This window comes from Myotis lucifugus, unplaced genomic scaffold, assembly GCF_000147115.1.
Source record: "Myotis lucifugus unplaced genomic scaffold, Myoluc2.0 scaffold_171, whole genome shotgun sequence".
Taxonomy (NCBI): Eukaryota; Metazoa; Chordata; class Mammalia; order Chiroptera; family Vespertilionidae; genus Myotis; species Myotis lucifugus.
Window position 1 is genome coordinate 327547 of NW_005871219.1, and position 19854 is coordinate 347400.

At 40.2% G+C, this 19854-nt stretch overlaps 1 protein-coding gene across 3 annotated transcripts in view; it reads right to left on the bottom strand.

Annotated features, from left to right (window-relative positions):
* Nucleotides 1-19854, bottom strand: part of BMT2 (base methyltransferase of 25S rRNA 2 homolog) — a 126076-nt gene that overhangs the window by 65362 nt on the left and 40860 nt on the right. The gene's annotated exons all lie outside the window — the stretch shown is intronic.

The window sequence follows — 19854 nt, forward strand, 5'->3', positions numbered from 1 at the left end:
AGTCTACACTAATAAAAGAGAAACATGGTAATTGGCGTACGACCGCTACCCTTCCCATTGGCTAATCAGTGTATCCTTATGCAAATTAACTGTCAGCCAAGATGGCGGCCGGCAGCCATGCACTGAAGCGAGCAGGGAGGCTTGCTTCCTCCAGGGACTGCAGACTCCAACATTCCCCGCCTCGCTTGACGGACTCTCAACTGCAACTCTAAGCAACTATTTATTACTATGTTGCAAATAAGAAGCTAAACAAAACTGGCTTTCAGTCAGCCCCGGACCGCAACATTGTATCCATGTTTTCAGCAGCGAGGCCTCAGAGCTAAAGCTGGCCCAGAATAAAAAAAAGAAAAAGAAAACAAGGAGCGGTTGGGAGCTTTTAGTCAACTGCCAGCGGGAAAACAGCCCTCAGCCCCTCAGCCAGCCTGGCCAGGCACCCCAGTGGGGACCCCCACCCTGATCCAGGACACCCTTCAGGGCAAACCAGCTGGCCCCTACCCGTGCACCAGGCCTCTATTCTATATAGTAAAAGGGTAATATGCCTCCCAGCACCGGGATCAGCGGAGCCCCAACCCCCTGATCCGCCCTGCTCTGTGTGTGACTGGGGGCGGTGCCCCTACTCCCCTATCGGCCCTACTCTGTGAGTGACAGGGGGGAGCTCCTCAACCCCCTGATGGACCCTGCTCTGTGTGTGACAGGGTACGGAGCCCCACCCCCCTGATGGGCCCTGCTCTGTGCATGACGGGGCGGCGCCCCAACTCCCCAATCGGCCCTGCTCTGAACCTGACCAGGGGCTGCACTTAGGGATTGGGCCTGCCCTCTGCCACCCGGGAGCAAGCCTAAGCCAGCAGGTCGTTATCTCCCGAGGGGTCCCAGACTGTGAGAGGGCACAGGCCGGGCTGGGGGATTATAGTAATCAGTCATTAGCAAATGTAGTTCGTTATTAGTAATTATGTATAACAGGATATTGTAAAAATTAAGTTATGAAATTTTTATTAAAATGTTTCTTACATACAATTATATTGGGTGGGTTGCAAAAATATTCATTGTGGGCTGCATGAAGCCTGTGGGCCGCGAGTTTGACATGCTTGGTGTACTTGTACCACAGCTTTTTTTACCCAGTGTGTCAACTGATGGGCACTTGGGCTATTTCTAGATCTTAGCTATTGTAAATTGTGCTGCTATGAACATAGGGTAGTGCATATATTCTTTCTGAATGGTGTTTCAGGTTTCTTAGTATATATCCCTGTAAGTGGGATCACTGGGTCAAATGGCAGTTCTATACTTAATTTTTTTGAGGGTTATTTTTTAACCTTGATTGAGAGTATCATAGATGTGCTCCCCTCCCCACCCATCTGCATTCCCACCAGCAGTGTTTGAGGGTTCCCTTTTCCCCACATCCTCCAGCATTTGTCATTTGTTGATGGTAGCCATTCTGATTTGTATGGGGTGATACCTCATTGTTGTTTTAATTTGCATGTTTCTGTTCAGCGACACTGAGCATTTTTTCATGTCTCTTGGCCATCTGTAAGTCCGCTTTGGAGAAGGATCTATTTAGGTTCTTTGCCCATTTTTTTAAATTGGATTGTTTGTCTTCCTTTTTTTTAAAAAAAAAATCTTTATTGTTCAGATTATTACAGTTGTTCCTCTTCCCCCCCCCGGCAGTAGCTCCCCTCCATCCACTTCCCACCCCCCCCCACTGTCCTCATCCATAGGTGTATGAGTTTTGTCCAGTCTCTTCCCATACCCCCCACACCCCTTCCCCCACTGAGAATTGTTAGTCCACTCCCTTTCTATGCCCCTGATTCTATTATATACACCAGTTTACTCTGTTCATCAGATTTTTTATTCACTTGATTTTTTGATTCCTTTGTGGATAGATGTGGATTTGTTGTTCATAATTTGTATCTTTACCTTTTTCTTCTACTTCCTCTTCTTAAAGAATACCTTTCAGCATTTCATATAATACTGGTTTGGTGGTGATGAACTCCTTTAGCTTTTTCTTATCAGTGAAGCTCTTTATCTGACCTTCAATTCTGAATGATAGCTTTGCTGGATAAAGTAATTTTGGTTGTAGGTTCTTGTTATTCATCACTTTGAATATTTCTTGCCACTCCCTTCTGGCCTGCATAGTTTCTGTTGAGAAATCAGCTGACAGTCGTATGGGTACTCCCTTGTAGGTAACTGACTTTTTTTCTCTTGCTGCTTTTATGATTCTCTCTTTGTCTTTTGCCCTTAGCATTTTAATTATGATGTGTCTTGGTGTGGTCCTCTTTGGATTCCTTTTGTTTGGGGTTTTCTGTGCTTCCTGGACTTGTAAGTCTATTTCTTTCACCAGGTAGGGGAAGTTTTCTGTTCTTATTTCTTCAAATAGGTTTTTAATATCTTGCTCTCTCTCTTCTTCTGGCACCCCCATAATTCAGATGTTGGTATGCTCCTTACACTATCTTCATACTTTTGGGTCCTTTTTTGTTTTTGCTTTTCCAGTTGGGTATTTTTTGCTCCTTCGTATTTCAAGTCTTTGACTTGATTCTTGGGATCCTCTTGTCTGCTATTGGATCTCTGTATATTATTCTTTATTTCAGTCAGTGTATGCTTAGTTTCTAGTTGGTGCTTTTTCATATCCTCGAGGGTCTCACTAAATTTATCGGCGGTTTCTAGAAACTCTTGAAAAACTGCATAACCGTGGTTTTGAACTCCATATTCAGTAGTTTGCTTTCCTCTATTTCTGTCATTTGTGACCTGTTTCTTTGTCTCCACATTTTTTATGCTTCCCTGTGTTGGTAGAGTGGCTTTGTGTGCTAGGTGTCCTATAGGGCCCAGTGGCTCAGCCTCCCCAATTACCTGAGGTGGACACTCTTGGTGCACCCCTTTGTGGGCTTTGTGCACTGTCTGGTTGTAGTTAAGCCTTGATTGTTGTTGGTATCACTGGGAGAAATGGACCTCCAGGCCAATTGGCTGTGAGAATCAGCTGTGTCTGCAGTGGGAGAACTTCTGTGCTGAAGACACCCTTTTGGGGCAAGACTTGCTTCAGTGGGGCTTTGGTGCTCACTGAGTCTGCCCCCTGAGTGTGTCCCTTATGGATCTGAGGAGTTGTAATCTGGATGGTCCCAATCTGACCACTGGGTACACTGGCTCTTGGATATCTAAGGAGGTGCTAATGTAGCCTCTGTCTGAGGCTACCCAGTAGGAGCTACGGAGAGATCTGCAGATTCCTCTTCCTTGTTTGGGGTTTGGAGGTGCCCAGATGAGGCCCAGCTGTGAAGCAATGCAGGCTGCTGTGGGGCCTTGAGCCTTCTTTTGGATGTTCTGGGTCTCTCTAACCCAGCTGCAGTTTGTTAGGTAATTTTAGATTGCAAAGGGCCAGCCCATTCATATGCAAAAGCCTCTGCTAGCTTGGGTGGGGTGGGGCCTCAGGGAATCAGCAGGGCGGAGCCAACAGCTTTGGCTGCTCCTCAGTCCTACCCTAAGAGGCCCCGCGTCTCGGTGTCCTGGTAATCGCTGCAAGCACCTCTGAGAGAAAGCCGCCCTCGAGTTCCCTCACTGCCAGACAGTCCAGTTTCTCCCCGTATGAGTCTGGATCCCCAGAGACTCGCCCGGAACTGGAGTTCAGAGCAGTCGGGAGCTTGTGACTCCCACCCGATTCAAAAAGACACCGGCGTCCTCCATTGCCAGCCCATTCCACGTGCACCTCAGCCCATTCCACGTGCACCTCCGCACCTCCTCTGAGTCTCAGTGTGCTTTTCTCTTTCCTTCTAGTTGTAGAATTTTCACTCAGCCAGCCCTCCTGTGGTTCTGGATGATGTCCGTTTTGTCTTTTAGTTGTATTTTTAAGTGGTTGTGCGAGGCAGCAATTTCCGTTGTTTACCTATGCCACCATCTTGGTTTCTCCCTGTTTGTCTTCCTTTTGTTAAGTTGTATGCATTCCTTATATATTTTGAGAATTAACCCTTTATCAGATGTATCATTGGCAAATATATTCATTCATACATACACAGGGCTCCCTCTTGATTTTGTTGATGACTTCTTTTGCTAATGTAATTCCATTTGTTTATTTTCTCCTTAGTTTCCTTTTCCTAGATGTATCCATAAACATATTGCTACAAGAGATGTCTGAGATTTTACTTCCTGTGAATTCTTCTAGGATTTTTAGGGTTTCATAACTTACATTTAAGTCTTTTATCCATTTTGAGTTTATTCTTGTGTATGGTATAAGTTGGTGGTCTAGTTTTATTTTTTTGCATGTAACTCTCCAAATTTTCCCAACACAATTTATTCAAGAGACTGTCTTAACGCCATTGTATGCTCTTGCCTCTTTTATTGAAGATTAATTGAGCATAATGGCTTGGGTCGATTTCTGGGGTTTCTTTTCTGTTCCATTGATCTATATATCTGTTCTTGTGCCAGTGCCAGGCCGTTTTGATTACAGTGGCTTTGTAGTATAACTTGATATCTGGTATTGTGATCCCTCCAACTTTGTTCTTTTTTCTCAAGATTGCTTCAGCTATCCATGATCTTTTTTTTTTTTTTGGTTCCATATAAAATATTGGAGTATTTGTTCTAGATCTGTGAAATATGCCATTGATATTCCAATAGGGGTTTTGCATTGAATCTGTAGATTGCTTTGGGTAGTATAGACATTTTAGTGATGTTAATTCTACCACTCCATAAACACGGTATACTTTTCCACTTTATATCTTCCTCTATCTCTTGTTTCAACATCCTATAGTTTTCAAAATGTAAGTCTTTTACCCCCTTGGTTAAGTTTTTTCCCCAAGTATCTAAATTTTTTGTTACAATGGTAAATGGGATTGTTTTGTTTAGTTTCTCTTTCTGAGAGTTCATTATTGGTGTATATTAATGCCACAGATTTCTGGGTGTTAATTTTGTATCCTGCTATGTTGGTACATTTATTTATTAAATTTAGTAATTTTTTTTTGGTGGAGTCTTTAGGGTTTTCTATGTAAAGTATCATGTCATCTGCGAATAATGAGAGTTTTACTTCCTCCTTTCAAATTTTGATGCCTTTTATTTCTTCTTGTCTGATCACTGTGGTTAGGATTCTAGTACTATGTTGAATAAGAGTAGTGAAAGCAGACATCGCTGTCTTGTTCCTGTTCTTAGGAGAAATGGTTTTAGTTTTTTCCCATTGAATATGATGTTCGCTGTAGGTTTGTCATATATGGCCTTAATTATGAGTGGCCTCTATTCCCACTTCACTGAAGAGCTTTTATTAAAATAGGTGTTGGATTTTGTCAAATGCTTTTTCTGCGTCAATTGATATGATCGTGTGATTTTTTTTGTCTTTTAATTTGTTTATATGATGTATCATATTTATTGATTTACAAATACTGTACCAGCATTGTATCAGAGGAATGAATTCCATCTGGTCATGGTGTATTATCTTTTTGATATATTGTTGGATGCGATTTGCTAATATTTTGTTGAGGATTTTAGCATCTATGTTCATCAGGCATATTGGCCTGTAATTCTCTTTCCTTGTAGTGTCTTCATCTGGTTTTGGAATTAGGATAATGCTGGCCTAATAAAAAGAGCTTAGAAGTGTTCCTTCCTCTTGGATTTTTTTGGAATAGTTTGAGGAGGCTAGGTGTCAATTGTTCTTTGAAGATTTGTTCTTTGAAGCCATCCAGACCAGGGCTTTTGTTTGCTAGTAGTTTTTGATTATTGCTTCTATTTCATAATTTGTTGTGGGCATACTCAGGTTTTCTGATTCTTCCTGATTCAGTTTTGAAAGATGGTATTTTTCTAGGAATTTGTCCATTTCATCCACATTGTTCAGCTTGTTGGTATACAATCATTTGTATTTCTGTGGTGTCAGTTGTTACTTCACCACTTTCATTTTTTATTTTATTTATTTTGGTTCTCTTTGTTTCTTAATGAATCTGGCCAATGATTGATCAATTTTGTTTATTTGTTCAAAGAACTAGCTATTGGTTTTATTGATTTTTTTATAGCTTTTTTTTTTTTTTTTTAGTTTTCTCTCTGTCCTTAATTTCTATTCTGATCTTTATTATTACCTTCCTTTTAATAACTCTGTTGTTCTCTAATTCTCTAAGTTGCAGGGTTAAATAATTTATTATTGATTTTTCTTGTTTTTGTTTTTTTGAGGTAGGCCTGTAGTACTATAAACTTCCCTCTCAAGACTGCTTTCACTATGTCATAGAGCAGCAGTTCTCAACCTGTGGGTCGCAACCCCTTTGGCAGTTGAACGACCCTTTCACAGGGGTCACCTAAGACCATCCTGCATATCAGATATTTACATTACAATTCATAACAGTAGCAACATTACAGTTATGAAGTAGCAATGAAAATAATTTTATGGCTGGGTCACAACATGAGGAACTGTATTTAAAGGGCCAGAAGATTGAGAACCACTGTAGAGATTTTGAGTGTTTTCATTACTTTCCAGAAAGTTTATTTCTTTCTTGATCTGATTGGTAACACACTCATTGTTTAATAACATGCAATTTAGATTCCATGTGTGTCAATGTTGTTGAGTGTTTTTACTGTAGTTCATTTTTAATTCCATTCCATTATGTTTTGAAAAGATGCTTGATATGATTTCAATCTTATGGAACTTGTAGAGACTTGTTTTGTGTTCTAACATGTGGTCTATCTTTGAGAATGACTCATGTGCACTTAAGAAGAATATGTATTCTGTATCTCTGCGGTGAAATGTTATATGAATGTCAATTAAATCCATCTGATCCAGTGTGTCAGGTAGAGTCATTGTTTCATTGTTAATTTTTTGTCTTAAAGATCTATCCAGTTAAGTCAGCGGGGTGTTAAAGTCCCCTACTATAATTGTATTGCTGCTCATCTCTCCCTTAAAGTTCTCCATGAATATAGACAGTTCTTTTTATATATTTTGGTGCTCCTATATTGGGTGCATATATGTTTACCAGGGTTATATCCTCTTGTTGGATGGATCCCTTTGGCATTATGTAGTGATGTTTATTGCCTCATGTGATAGCCTTCATTTTGAAGTTTATTTTGTCAGATATGAGAATTGCTACCCCAGCTTTTTTTGTGTTTCTATATTTCCATTAACAAGGAAAATTTTTTCCATTCCTTCACTCTCACCCTGTGTGTCTTTCCTTCTGAGGCGGGTCTCTTATAGAGAGCATATAATTGGGTCATGTTTTGTATCCATTCAGCTACCCTATGTCTTTTGATTAGAGTATTTAATCCATTATTATTATTGGTAGGTAGTGATGTATTGCCATTTTAATTTGTCATGCATATGTTTATCTTTTTCTTCCCTTTAGCATTTCTCGCAATGTTGGTTTGGTGGTGATAAACTCCTTTAGTCCTTTCTTGTCTGGGAAGCTCTTTATTTTGCCATCTATTTTGAATTATACTCTTACACATATAGTAATCTTGCTTTTGGATCCTTGCTTTTCATTACCTTGAATACTTCATGCTAGCCTGTAGAATTTCCAATGAGAAATCAGTTGACAGCCTTATGGGAGCTCCTTTATAGGTAACAAATTGCTCTTCTCTTGCTGCCTTTTAGATTCTCTCTTTGGCCCTAACTGGTTTGGCTCTGTGGATAGAGCATCGGTCTGTGGAATGAAAGGTCCCAAGTTTGATTCTGGTCAAGGACAGGTACCTTGGTTGCGGGCACATCCCCAGTAGGAGGTGTGCAGGAGGCAGCTGATCGATGTTTCTTTCTCATCGATGTTTCTAGTTCTCTATCCCTCTCCCTTCCTCTCTATAAAAAAAATCAATAAAATATACTTAAAAAATATTTTCTTTCATTTTTAGCATTTTAATGATGATGTGTCTGGGCATACACCTATTTAGGTTCTTCTTGCTTGGACTCTCTGTGCCTTCTGGACTTGTGTGATTTTTTCTTCCACCAGGTGAGGGAAGTTTTCTGCCATCATTTCTTCAAACATGTTCTCAATCCCTTGCTCACTTTCTTCCCTTCTGGCACTCCTATTACGTGAATATTGTTACCTTTCATGTTGGCCCACAGCTCCCTTAAGCTGTCCTGTTTTTTAACTGTTTTTCCTTTTTGGTTCTCTGATTTAATGATTTCTTTCTAACCTGGTGGATATCAAGTTTTGCTGGAGAAATATTTCCTCTGCAGCATGAGAGAATGACTCCACACAAGAGACTGAGGTGGTTGCCCTCTGAGCTCCAGCCCCAGAGCCCCCAATTCTGGCTTCTATTCACACCACTCCAGTCCACTCTGTCCACCTTCTACCAGAGTCCAAGATGAGTGTTGCACACAAAATTTTGTGTGTTGGCCCTATAAGAGATTGCATGCATTTCCAGCCATCTCTGGCTGGCAGACAGCAACCCTGCTGCTTTGCAGAGCCAGATGTTATGTTGGCACTTTTCTTAGTTCTGGTGCTCTGGGCTGGGGGCCCAGCTTGGTATGTAGACCCCTGAGTTCTCAGTGGGAACTTCCCCCACCCTGATAGCTACGATATTTATCCTGATCTTCAGCTGCTATCTCTGGAAGCCCCACCAGCCTTTTCATATCTCAGCACTTTCTACCAGTCTCTATGCGGTCTCTACTTTCCATCCTAGGTTATCAGGGTTCTCTCCAGCTAGTGTTCAGTTGATTTTTCAGTGTAGTTTTTCAGTATTTTAGTTGTATTTTCAGTTTTGTCCTGGGAGAGTGTCAGTGTAGCTTCCACTTACTCCATCGCCATTTTGGAATCCACTAAACTTATACAATTTTATTAACTAATATTATCCCAATAAAAATTCTCAAAAATATGGAAAACAAAAATAGACATGAGAAGAAACCTGCAACATAACACTTCAACATTAATTATATTAAATAAGCAACCGTAGATATGAAAGAACACTTCACATTTAAAATTTTAAAATAACATAATAAAGATAAATAATTGGAGAATTATGCCATGAATATAGACAGAAAGATTTCAATTTTGCTGCGACCCAAAACTGCTCTATAAAGTCTACTTGAAAAGGGGGAAAATATCTCATCAACTCAGTATAGATACCATGTGCCTTCCCACATAATATAATACACCAGGAAGGACACTATAACAGCAGTCGCTAACTTTTCGAACCTCATCGACCACCAGTGGTCCACGGACCACCAGTTGGCGACCACTTCTCCAAAGGTTTTTTTAAACCAGCAGTCGCCAACCTTTCGAACCTCGCAGACCACTGGTGGTCCTCGGACCATCAGTTGGCGACTGCTGCTATCACCTATGTAATATTCTTGCTAATATGCTTAACTTGAATCTAATCACAAAGAAACAATCATATAAATCCAAATTAAGATGTTTTTGTCCAGAAACTGAGGGAAAGCGTGAGTCAAGGATTTTATATCTAACCAAGCTGTGCATCTTGTAACAAAACCTTAGAAAAACAGGTTTTGTTGTCTAAGAACTCAGCAAGCTGTTTTCAAAGAATCTAACTGGAAGATGAACTTCATTTGTGAGATGATTTGGAAATGTTGGTGAAAAGGACAGTAGTGGATAAAAAGCATTAAATGAATTTTTAAAAAGTATTTTATAGTGCTGAAGGCCACAATTCTCAGTGAAGATGAAACAGTTATAAATATTTATGTGCCACTTATCATAGCAACCATCCTCACAAAGCAGAAACTCCATGAGATGCATGAAGAAAGAGATACAGTTAACAACAGAGAACTTTAACACACCACTTCAATAAAGTGAATGAAAAATAAAATTACAAAAGCCCTATAGAACATAATGTTATTTTTTCACTATTTAACCATCTTATATACATATATATACTTATATACTTAACATATACTCTGATGAAACAGAGTATATCATAAAGTGCACATAAAATAGTCACAAAAATGACAAAATATTCACTTACTGACTTCATGCATTAAGTCTTGAAGAAAACCACAGTAAGAGCCATAGGAAAAATAATACAAACAAAATCATCTATTCACAATGCAATAAAAGTAGAGCAACAATACAGAACAAAAAATCCATTTCACCTGCAATTTTTTAAAATATATTTTTATTGATTTCAGAAAGGAAGGAAGAGATAGAAACATCAATGATGAGAGAGAATCATTGATAGGCTACCTCCTGCACATCCTCTAGTGGGGGTTGAGCCCACAACCCAGGCATGTTCCCTTCACCAGAATCGAACCCAGGACACTTGTGTGTCCTGGCTGACGCTCTATCCACTGAGCCAAATCAGCTAGAGCTACCTGCAAAATTTTTAAAATTAAATAACTCTGGGGTCAAAGGGGAAATACTGATAAAAAAAATCACAGGATTTCTAAAAAACAAAGAAATAATCGTGAAACCACCACATGTCAGAATCTAAGGAATCCAACTGAAATAAGGACCTGAGGAAAATTCAAGCCCTTTAATGTTATAGCAATACAAATGAAAGAATAAAAATAAATGAAATGTTCAACACAAAGGATTAGGAGGAAAAATGTAAACCAAAAGAGAGCAAGGTATTAATGATTTAGAAACAAAATGAGACCAACAAATAAATATACAAACTGGTACTTTAACTTAAATAGCCTTTTGCAAATAAAGCTGAAAACAGAAAAAAAAAATTCTAGAATATATACTAAATATAGGAATCTAGCAAAATTTATTACATTTGACTCTTGGTTATTGGTGGAAATGGTAAGTTTAAACAAAACCAAAATTGATATATAAAATACAGACTTTAAAAAAGCACCAGTAATCCAATGAGGAATTCTACCAAGCTTTTATTAAACCAGATAATACTGTATTAATCATGTTTTTATTTTTTGTATCTTATGATGTTTTGATATCTTGGAGGGCCTTACATACCTAGGGAGAAACTACCTCTCATAAGGTTAGCTAAAGATAATAAACAGATAACTTGGGAGCATGCCTCTCAAATGCAAGACAACATTTCCTTTATGTTACTCTCACACATCAACCTATTACTGTCTCTGCCCTAAATCAATCCTGGTACAGGTACCACAAAAAGAAAAGCTCTTATTCCCCAAAGCCCACCAGAATTATTAAGATTAGCCAATCCTAAACTGTTTACTCTGCCCTGCTTTGCCTTTCTCACAGAAACCCCATAAAGTCTCTGGTCTGCACTTTCCCCCTCACTCATGCTTCTGCTTTCTGACGAAATCTGATGTTTCCCTGGTGGACTTGTGTGGCATGGCATGCCCCCTTCTCTCGGGATATAAGTAATAAATGGCACTTTCAATGGCACTGACATCTCTGTGTTGTTACTCAATCACCTCTATAAAGTAAACTCCCTCGAGTACAAATGAGATAACCTCAAAACTATTTAAATAGTTCCAGACCATAGCAACAAAGAGAAATTTTCTAAGGTCATTTTTAGGAAGCAAAATAACAATGATAATTAGATCTAATTTCTACAAAAAATACAGACCAATATCACTTACAAATATAAATGTAAAAATGTAAAATAAAATGTTAGCAAATAGAAACAAACAGACCAAAGAGTATGCATTCCAGGAATACAAGAATCTAATCTAATAAAAGACAAACATGCAAATTGACCGTAACTTTGCTATGCCTTAAGCCACGCCCACCAGCCAATCAGAGCAACCATATGCAAATTAACCCAACCAAGTGGCAGCCGGCAGCCACAGAGCTGGAGTGAGCAGGAGGCTTGGTTGCTCCAGTGATGGAGGAAGCCAAGCTTCCCGCCTGCCACGGCTGGCTCTGAGCTCCACTCAAGGCTACAAAGTTTCAATTATAGAAGGTAAATAAATCTCAGAATAAAAAAGAAAAAGAAAAAAAGGAGAGGCTGGGAGCTTCCGTCACCGGGGGGCTTGGCCAGCCAGAAAATGGCCCTCAGCCCCTCACCCAGATTGGCCAGGAAACCCAGTGGGGACCCCCCACCCTAAAGGGGGTGTGGCCAGCCTGAAAACAGCCATCATCCCCTCACCCAGGCTGGCCAGGCACCCCAGTGGGGACCCCCACCCTGAAGGGGGTGTGACCAGCTGCAAACACCCATCAGCCCCTCACTCAGGCTGGCCACATACCCCAGCGGGACCCCCACCCTGATCCGGGACACCCTTCAGGGCAAACAAGCCAGCCCCCACCCATGCACCAGGCCTCTATCCTATATAATAAAAGGGTAATATGCAAACTGACCCTGACAGCAGAACGACTGGGAATGACTGGTCACTATGGGACACATTGACCACCAGGGGGCAGACGCTCAAAGCAGGAGCTGCCCCTTGGTGGTCAGTGTGCTCCCACAGGGGGAGCTCTGCTCAGCCACAAGCCAGACTGATGGCTGCCAGTACAGCGGTGGTGGTGGGAGCCTCTCCTGCCTCCTCAGCAACGCTAAGGATGTCTGACTGCAGCTTAGGCCTGCTCCCCGGGCTGCCAGAGGGATGTCTGATTGCCAGCTTAGGCCCAATCCCCCGGGGAGCGGGCCTAAGCCAGGAGGTGGTCATCCACCGAGGGTCCCAGACTGCGAGAGGGCACAGGCCGGGCTGAGGGACCACCCCCGAGTGCATAAATTTTTGTGCACTGGGTCTCTAGTGATTCAATATAAGAATATTCTCACTATATTCATAAATCTAAGAAGAAAACTCAAATTCATGGATGCTGAAAAGGACATTAAACAAAAATTCAACACTTACTCTTAATAAAAACACTCAATAAAATAGGAATTGGTGAACACTCAGCCCAAAAGCCAGTAACTTATTTAATGAGGACACAACACACACATTATTGCTAAATGAATAAGATACAGCTATGTAATAGACAAAAGAAAAATAATTAGTCAAATGAATTGAAAAAAAGAAAGAAAACTGTATATTCACAGATGATATGACAGCATACATAGACAAGCCAAAAGAATCAATCATAAACTAACACAAACAGTAACAGAATTCAGTAAAACAGGGTGTAAACTATACAAAAGTCAAGTCTCCACAAATATACAATAGCCTATTTTAACATATAATGGAAGAAAAGATCACATTTATAATAGCAACAATAAGATAAAATACCTAGGGATAAACATAACCAGAAATATGCATAACCAATATATGCAAAACCTTAAAACACTACTGCTCAAAAGTAGTCTAGTAAAAATAAAACAATATATACCTTTTTCGTTGATACAATTATTCAGAATTATGAAGATATAAGTTTTCTCCAGTTATTAAAAAATTCAATGCAGCCCTGACTGGTTTGGCTCAGTGGATAGAGCATCAGCCTGTGGACTGAAGGGTCCCAGGTTCGATTCCAGTCAAGGGCCTGTACTTTGGTTGCAGGCATATTCCCAGCGGGGGGTGTGCAGGAGGCAGCTAATCGATGTCTCTCTCTCTCATCGGTGTTTCTAACTCTCTATCCTTCTCCCTTCTCTGTAAAAAAATCAATAAAATATATTAAAAAAAAAGAAAGAAGTTGGATGAACAGGAGCAGAAGTGTAAGTTTAAGAAAAAGAAACTTAAAAACTTTATTTAGACCAGTTGATTTTAAAGTACACATAGAAAAAAACAAAAGGCAAGAATAACCAGGAATGTCTGGCTGGCATGGCTCAGTGTTTTAGCGTTGACCTATGAACCAGAAGGTCAGAGTTCAATTCCCAGTCAGGGCATACGCCTGGCTTGAGGGCTCGATCCCAGGTGTGGGGTGTGCAGGAGGCAATCGATCAATGATTCTCTCTCATCATTGATGTTTCTATCTCTCTCTCCCTCTCCTTTCCTCTCTGAAATAAATATAAATATATTTTAAAAATAAAAAGAATAACCAGGAAAACTCAGAAGAACAGTGGTGGGGGTGGGGAAGAGCTGTTTATAGAATAACACTGATTAAATGACATAGGCAATGAAACATAACAGAAGGGTCTAAAACAGAACCAACTATGTGGGAAAACTTGGCATCTATATATATATATAAAAGCCTAAGCGACCGTTACGACAGAATGACTGGTTGCTATGACGTGCACTGATCACTACGGGGCAAAGACTCAATGAGGGAACTGCCCCCAACCCGCAGGCCCTGATCGCCTGATCGGGGCCTAACGGCCAACCTCTTGGTCTCTCTCCCCGGCTGGCAGGCCCCGATCACTGGGGGGTGGGTGGCATCAGACGCAGCCCCTTTCTCAGGGAGGGCTGAGGGCTGGTTCCCTCCTTGGGGCCAGTGGCCAACCTTCCAGGTCCCTTCCCCCGGCCGGCAGGACCCAATTGGCCTGCCGCCCACCTGCAGTGGTGGCAGTTGGTCCCTCCACCTCGCCGGCAGGCCCCAATCACCCAGTGGGGTCTACCGGCCAACCTCCTGGTCCCTCCCCCTGGCCAGCAGGTCCCAATCACCTGACTGGGGCTGGGCCCGGGCTGGGATGGGGAACCAGGGGTGGGTGGTGGCGGATGCAGGTGACAAGGGAAGGAGGAGGGGAGGAGACTGGAATTGTGTGGTGGAGACGCGTGGGTGGTGAGGGAAGGAGGAGGCGAGGAACCTGATTGGCCCTGATCGCCAGCATGGTCTAGGGACCCCACCCATGCACAAATTTCGTACACCGTGCCTTTGGTATCATATAAGTGTTATGTCAAATCACTGTAAAAAACGTGGGCTTTTTCAAAAATGACATTTTCATAAATAAGTATTTGGGTGGAAAAGTTAGATTTATATTTCACAACAAACACCAGACTGAATTCCAAATAGGTGAGAGATCTAAATATAAAAAAATGATATCATACAAGCACCAGAAAAAAATATGAGTGAAATGCTAATAGGAATTCTTATAGTCTGGGAATCAGGAAAGCTTTTCTAAATGAATCAAAACCTGGAAGCAATAAAAGAAATAGACATATCTGATTATGTAAAAATAAAAACCTTATACATGGCAAACCAAAAACGTGCATAGCAAAAGATATTTTAAAAAGTCAAAGAAAAAAAGCTCTTATCTGTATATTATATAAAGAGCTCTAAAAACAGTAAAAAAAGTGTCAAAAACATGACCAGACAATTCACAGAAAAAGGCATGTAATTCCTAAATATATGAAAACATACTCAACCTCATTTATATGAGAAATGTAAGTTAAATCTAGAGACAATAATTCCCATTTATCAGATTGTCAAAAATTCAACATGTGGGCAACATACTCTTTTGGTGAAGTTGTGGAGAAATATGTACTCTCATTTTTTGCTAGTGGAATTGCAAAATGATATAATCACCCTATGAAGGGTGATTTATCAATATCTAACAAAATCACATAGGTATTTACTCTTTTATCCTAAAATTCCACATCTAGGAATTTGCCAAAGATAAAATGTCAAAAATACAAAAAGAGTACACATAAAGTTATTTATTATAGCACTATATATAACAGGAAAAGCTTGTAATAACATCAAAATGAAGAAGAAATCTATACACTTGTTATGGTTATTTATATGTCAACATTATAGGTGCCAAAATATCTGGTCAGACATTCTGGATATTTCTCTGAGGAAGTTTCTGTATGAGAGTAACATTTAAATTGGTAGAATGACTAAGACAGATTGTTCTCTGCAATCAGTTCAAGGTCTACGTATAACTAAAAAGCTGACCCTCCCTGAATATGAGAGAGTCCTCCTGCCTGACTGCCTTTGAACTAGGATACTGACTCTTCCCTGCCTTTACACTCGAACTGAAACATGGGCTCTTCCTGGTTTCAAGCTTGCCAATCTTAGAACTGGAACTACACCAGTGGTTCTCCTGAGTCTGCAGAATGTCAGCTCACCCTGCAGAACTTGGGACTTACGCGTCTCCACAAACAAGCGAGACAATTTTCTGGAGAACCTTGACTAATACAATACCAAGTAGAGTACTCTCCATGACATCTATGCTAAAAAGGGTAATATGCTAATTAGACTGGACATCTTCCAGACGTCCTTCCAGACAAAGCCACAGTGGCGGGGGCTGAGGCAGAGACTGTTAGGGGCGATCAGGAAGGCAGTTAAGAGCTGGCAGTCCCAAATTGCGAGAGGGATCGGGCCTAAACTGGCAGTCGGACATCCCCCGAGGGGTCCTGGATTAGAGAGGGTGCCGGCTGGGCTGAGGTACTGCCCCACCCCCGGGCACAAATTTCGTGCACCAGGCCTCTAGTATTATTAAGTAAAAAAGAAAGACACAAAACAGAGTATAAATAAGAAAGGGTGAGTATGTGTATGTGTATGTGTATGTGTATGTACATGCATATGTGTGTGAATTTGCTTATTTCTACAAAAAGAAACTCTGATAGGACAAACAAGAAACAAGGAAAATAGCCGAAACCGGTTTGGCTCATTGGATGGAGCGTCGGCTTGCGGACTGAGGGGTCCCAGGTTCGATTCCGATCAAGGGCATGTGCCTGGGTTGCGGGCACATCCCCAGTGGGAGATGTGCAGGGGGCAGCTGATCAATGTTTCTCTCTCATCGATGTTTCTAACTCTCTCTCTCTCTCCCTTCCTCTCTGTGAAAAATCAATAAAATATATTTTAAAAAAAAAGAAACAAAGAAAATAGAAGGAAGCCCTTTCTGAGTATACTTTTTTAAAATAAACTTTTGACTTTTTTTTTTAAACTTTTGACTTTTGAACCATGTAAATGTTTTATAGTCCCCCAAATTTACAGAAAATTAGGGGGAAAACCCATAAAACTGAAAGTAAAATGAAATCAATTGTGTAGTCAACTGGTAACATAACCACACACAAAAGAATTATTGTAATTTTTAGAGAGATTATGACCCATAGTGGATATGTTCTAAAGACAATAAAATTGGTACAGTAATTTTGAAACCATTTTATGTGAAACATAGGACAAAGCAAATGTGTTGATGTTATTCAGAATTAAGTCCTTCAATGTAACAGAAGAATATGATGTTAGGCAAAAATCCTGTAATATTACATTTGAACAGAAAATATCAATTATGAGTTTGACTATATATTTTTTCTAATGCTTTTCACTGAAAAATTCTAGAAGGAAAGACACCACAGCTGGATATCTAGTGCCTAAATCTTGATTTATAAATTCCATTTCTCACTAAAAGAAACTAGGGCTCCTTAAATAAACAGTTTAATACTAGATCTTGCATAGGAAAACTAAAGGCTCAACTTGAACTAAATATAAGAAAGTGCTCTAAGGTGATGTCAGAACATAGAAGTCAGCTTTGAAGGGTACCCACTGACTAAATATGGAGTAATTTGAATAGGCAAAACAAAAACAAACCTAAAAAAACACCGAAGACTGATGGAAAAAAGTTGAAATAACAATCCAAGAAGATACAGTGATATTACAAAAATTAAAAAAAAAAACTTGTCATAATTGGAATTATTATATCAACTCCTTGTGAAAATTGGTAATTAAACAGAAACATTTACATGAATTGTTGGGGTTGACCATGCTGACCAACTGAACGTTATCTCCGTGTCATTCCTTCTTCGCTGACTCTGTCCCCACCTTTGGGGAACCCCTGGACCTGCTGGGGTTGGACCCCAACAATGTATGTATGTTTATTTTTTACCCAGCCTTTCTGGAGAACATGTTATTATTCTTTGTTCATACATTAAAATGCAAAGAATAATATTTAAAAATTTAACAAATTTTAAAAATCATTTTGCAGTCCCAAATAAAATAATTGATTTAATAAATGAAGTATACCTGGTAGTTGAAAGATTGTTGGGAGACAGGACTGATGCATAAGCCAACATTTTACTTACTAATTGCAAAAAACCCCCACATAATTTTACAATGGAAGGACCCAGTAATAGATACCATATTAACCAAATGGCAAAATTTAGCATCTCTAGTGGTGAAATAATCCTATATAATAAGAGCCTAATATGCTAAGTGGTCGGCTGTTCAACCAATCAAAGTGTAATATGCTAATGATATGCTAAGGCCGCTCAAACACTCGGTATGATGTGCACTGACCACTAAGGGACAGTCGACTGGTCAACCAGTTGCTTTTATGTGCACTGACCACCAGGGGACAGTCAGTCAACTAGTCAACCAGTCGCTATGACATGCACTGACCACCAGGGGGCAGATGTTCTGACCTGTAGGTTAGCTTGCTGCTGGGGTCCGGCCAATCAGGACTGAGCGAGATGGGCCAGACATGCCCTGGAGCCTACCACAGTCCCTCTCTAGCTGGCGAACCTCCTGTGTCTCTCCCCAGCCCTGATCCTGCACCAGAGGGGTCCCTCAGCCTGGCCTGCACTGTGTGGCAATCCGGGACTCCTCGAGGGATGTCGAAGAGCTGATTTCGGCCCAAATCCCATAGGCCAGGCCGAGGGACCCCACTGGTGCACAAATTCTTGCACTGGGCCTCTAGTGTGACAATAAGAACCTGCTAATGTAATGCAATATGAATTATGCAGTTTCACCTAATAGGTATTTTTGGCAAAAATATGTGACCTGAATCAACAGTTTTAGACCCAACTTGCAGTTTTTTCAAGAAATAAAGATGGAAATAAATGGCACCATGAGAAAACAATCAAATAAATTCAAAACATATGACATAAAGCTAGTTTTGGATAAGGATATAATCACAAAAGACACCTAGTTGTGCTGTAAGTAGAAAAAGAAACTATACAATCTAGCCTGGTCCTTGTGGCTCAATGGTTGAGTGTTGATGCATGAACCAGGAAGTCACTGTTCGATTCTGAGTCAGGGCACATACTGGGCTTGCGGGCTTGATCCCCAGTAGGGGCCATGCAGTAGGTAGCCGATCAATGATTCTCTCTCATCATTGGTGTTTCCCTCTCTCTCCCTCTCCCTTCCTCTCTGAAATCAATATATATATGATCTAAAAAAACAATACATTAAAAAGAAATTGAGAGAACTGAGGATGCAAGGAGGCCTAAGGGAACTAAATTCAGGGACACAAGCCTTTCCTAGATGGGAAGGAATCACAAGCACTTGGGCATTTGTGCATGGGCGGCAGAGGATCAAGCATTCCATGGGAGCGATACTCTGTTGTATTAAACAGAAAACAGCCGAGCTTTTAATGGCTGCTTAAAATGGTGTGACAGAATCCTTAAGAACACCAAATGCAGAGATTGTTCTCGCCATTCTCCTGCTTACCTCCATAGCTCTTTTTTTGAGTACATAAAGGCAGCAGAATAGCACTGGAGTCTTGGAGTGGAACTAAAAAGTAGAGAAAATTGTCTGCATTCTTCCTTGGTCAGAGTCCTACTAGAGCAGTGATGGCGAACCTATGACACGCGTGTCAGAGGTGACACGTGAACTCATTTTTTTGGTTGATTTTTCTTTGTTAAATGGCATTTAAATATATAAAATAAATATCAAAAATATAAATCTTCGTTTTACTATGGTTGCAAATATCAAAAAATTTCTATATGTGACACGGCACCAGAGTTAAGTTAGGGTTTTTCAAAATGCTGACACGCCAAGCTCAAAAGGTTCGCCATCACTGTACTAGAGGATGGCACTTTTAATATACACAGAACAGGACTCGTCCTCAAAGCATTTGATGCCAGAGGTGAACAAACTATCTAAAGAGGTAACCTACCTTCAATCCAGCTTAACATCTGATGGGATCAAACTGTTCTGTCTCTCATCCTGGCTGCCTGTCAGTAAAAAGCATGCTTTCTCTGGGAAAAATAATATTTACACCAGTCTCTTCTAAATACAATGCTAGTATATGTATTTTTTTTAATTACCAGTAATAAGTTAAGCAGATAAACATGATAAAAAAACAGCCAAAAGAAATAGACCCACAGGTAAACTATATGTTGGAATAGGAAGACAAAGACTTTAAAATAACTGCTTTAATTTTTTAATAGAGAAAAATATTAACTAAATAGATAAAAATATGGAGAACTTAAATATAAAAATGAAATCTCTAAAGAGCCAAATAATAGAAAAATTGAGAAAAATAGTATCTTGAAAA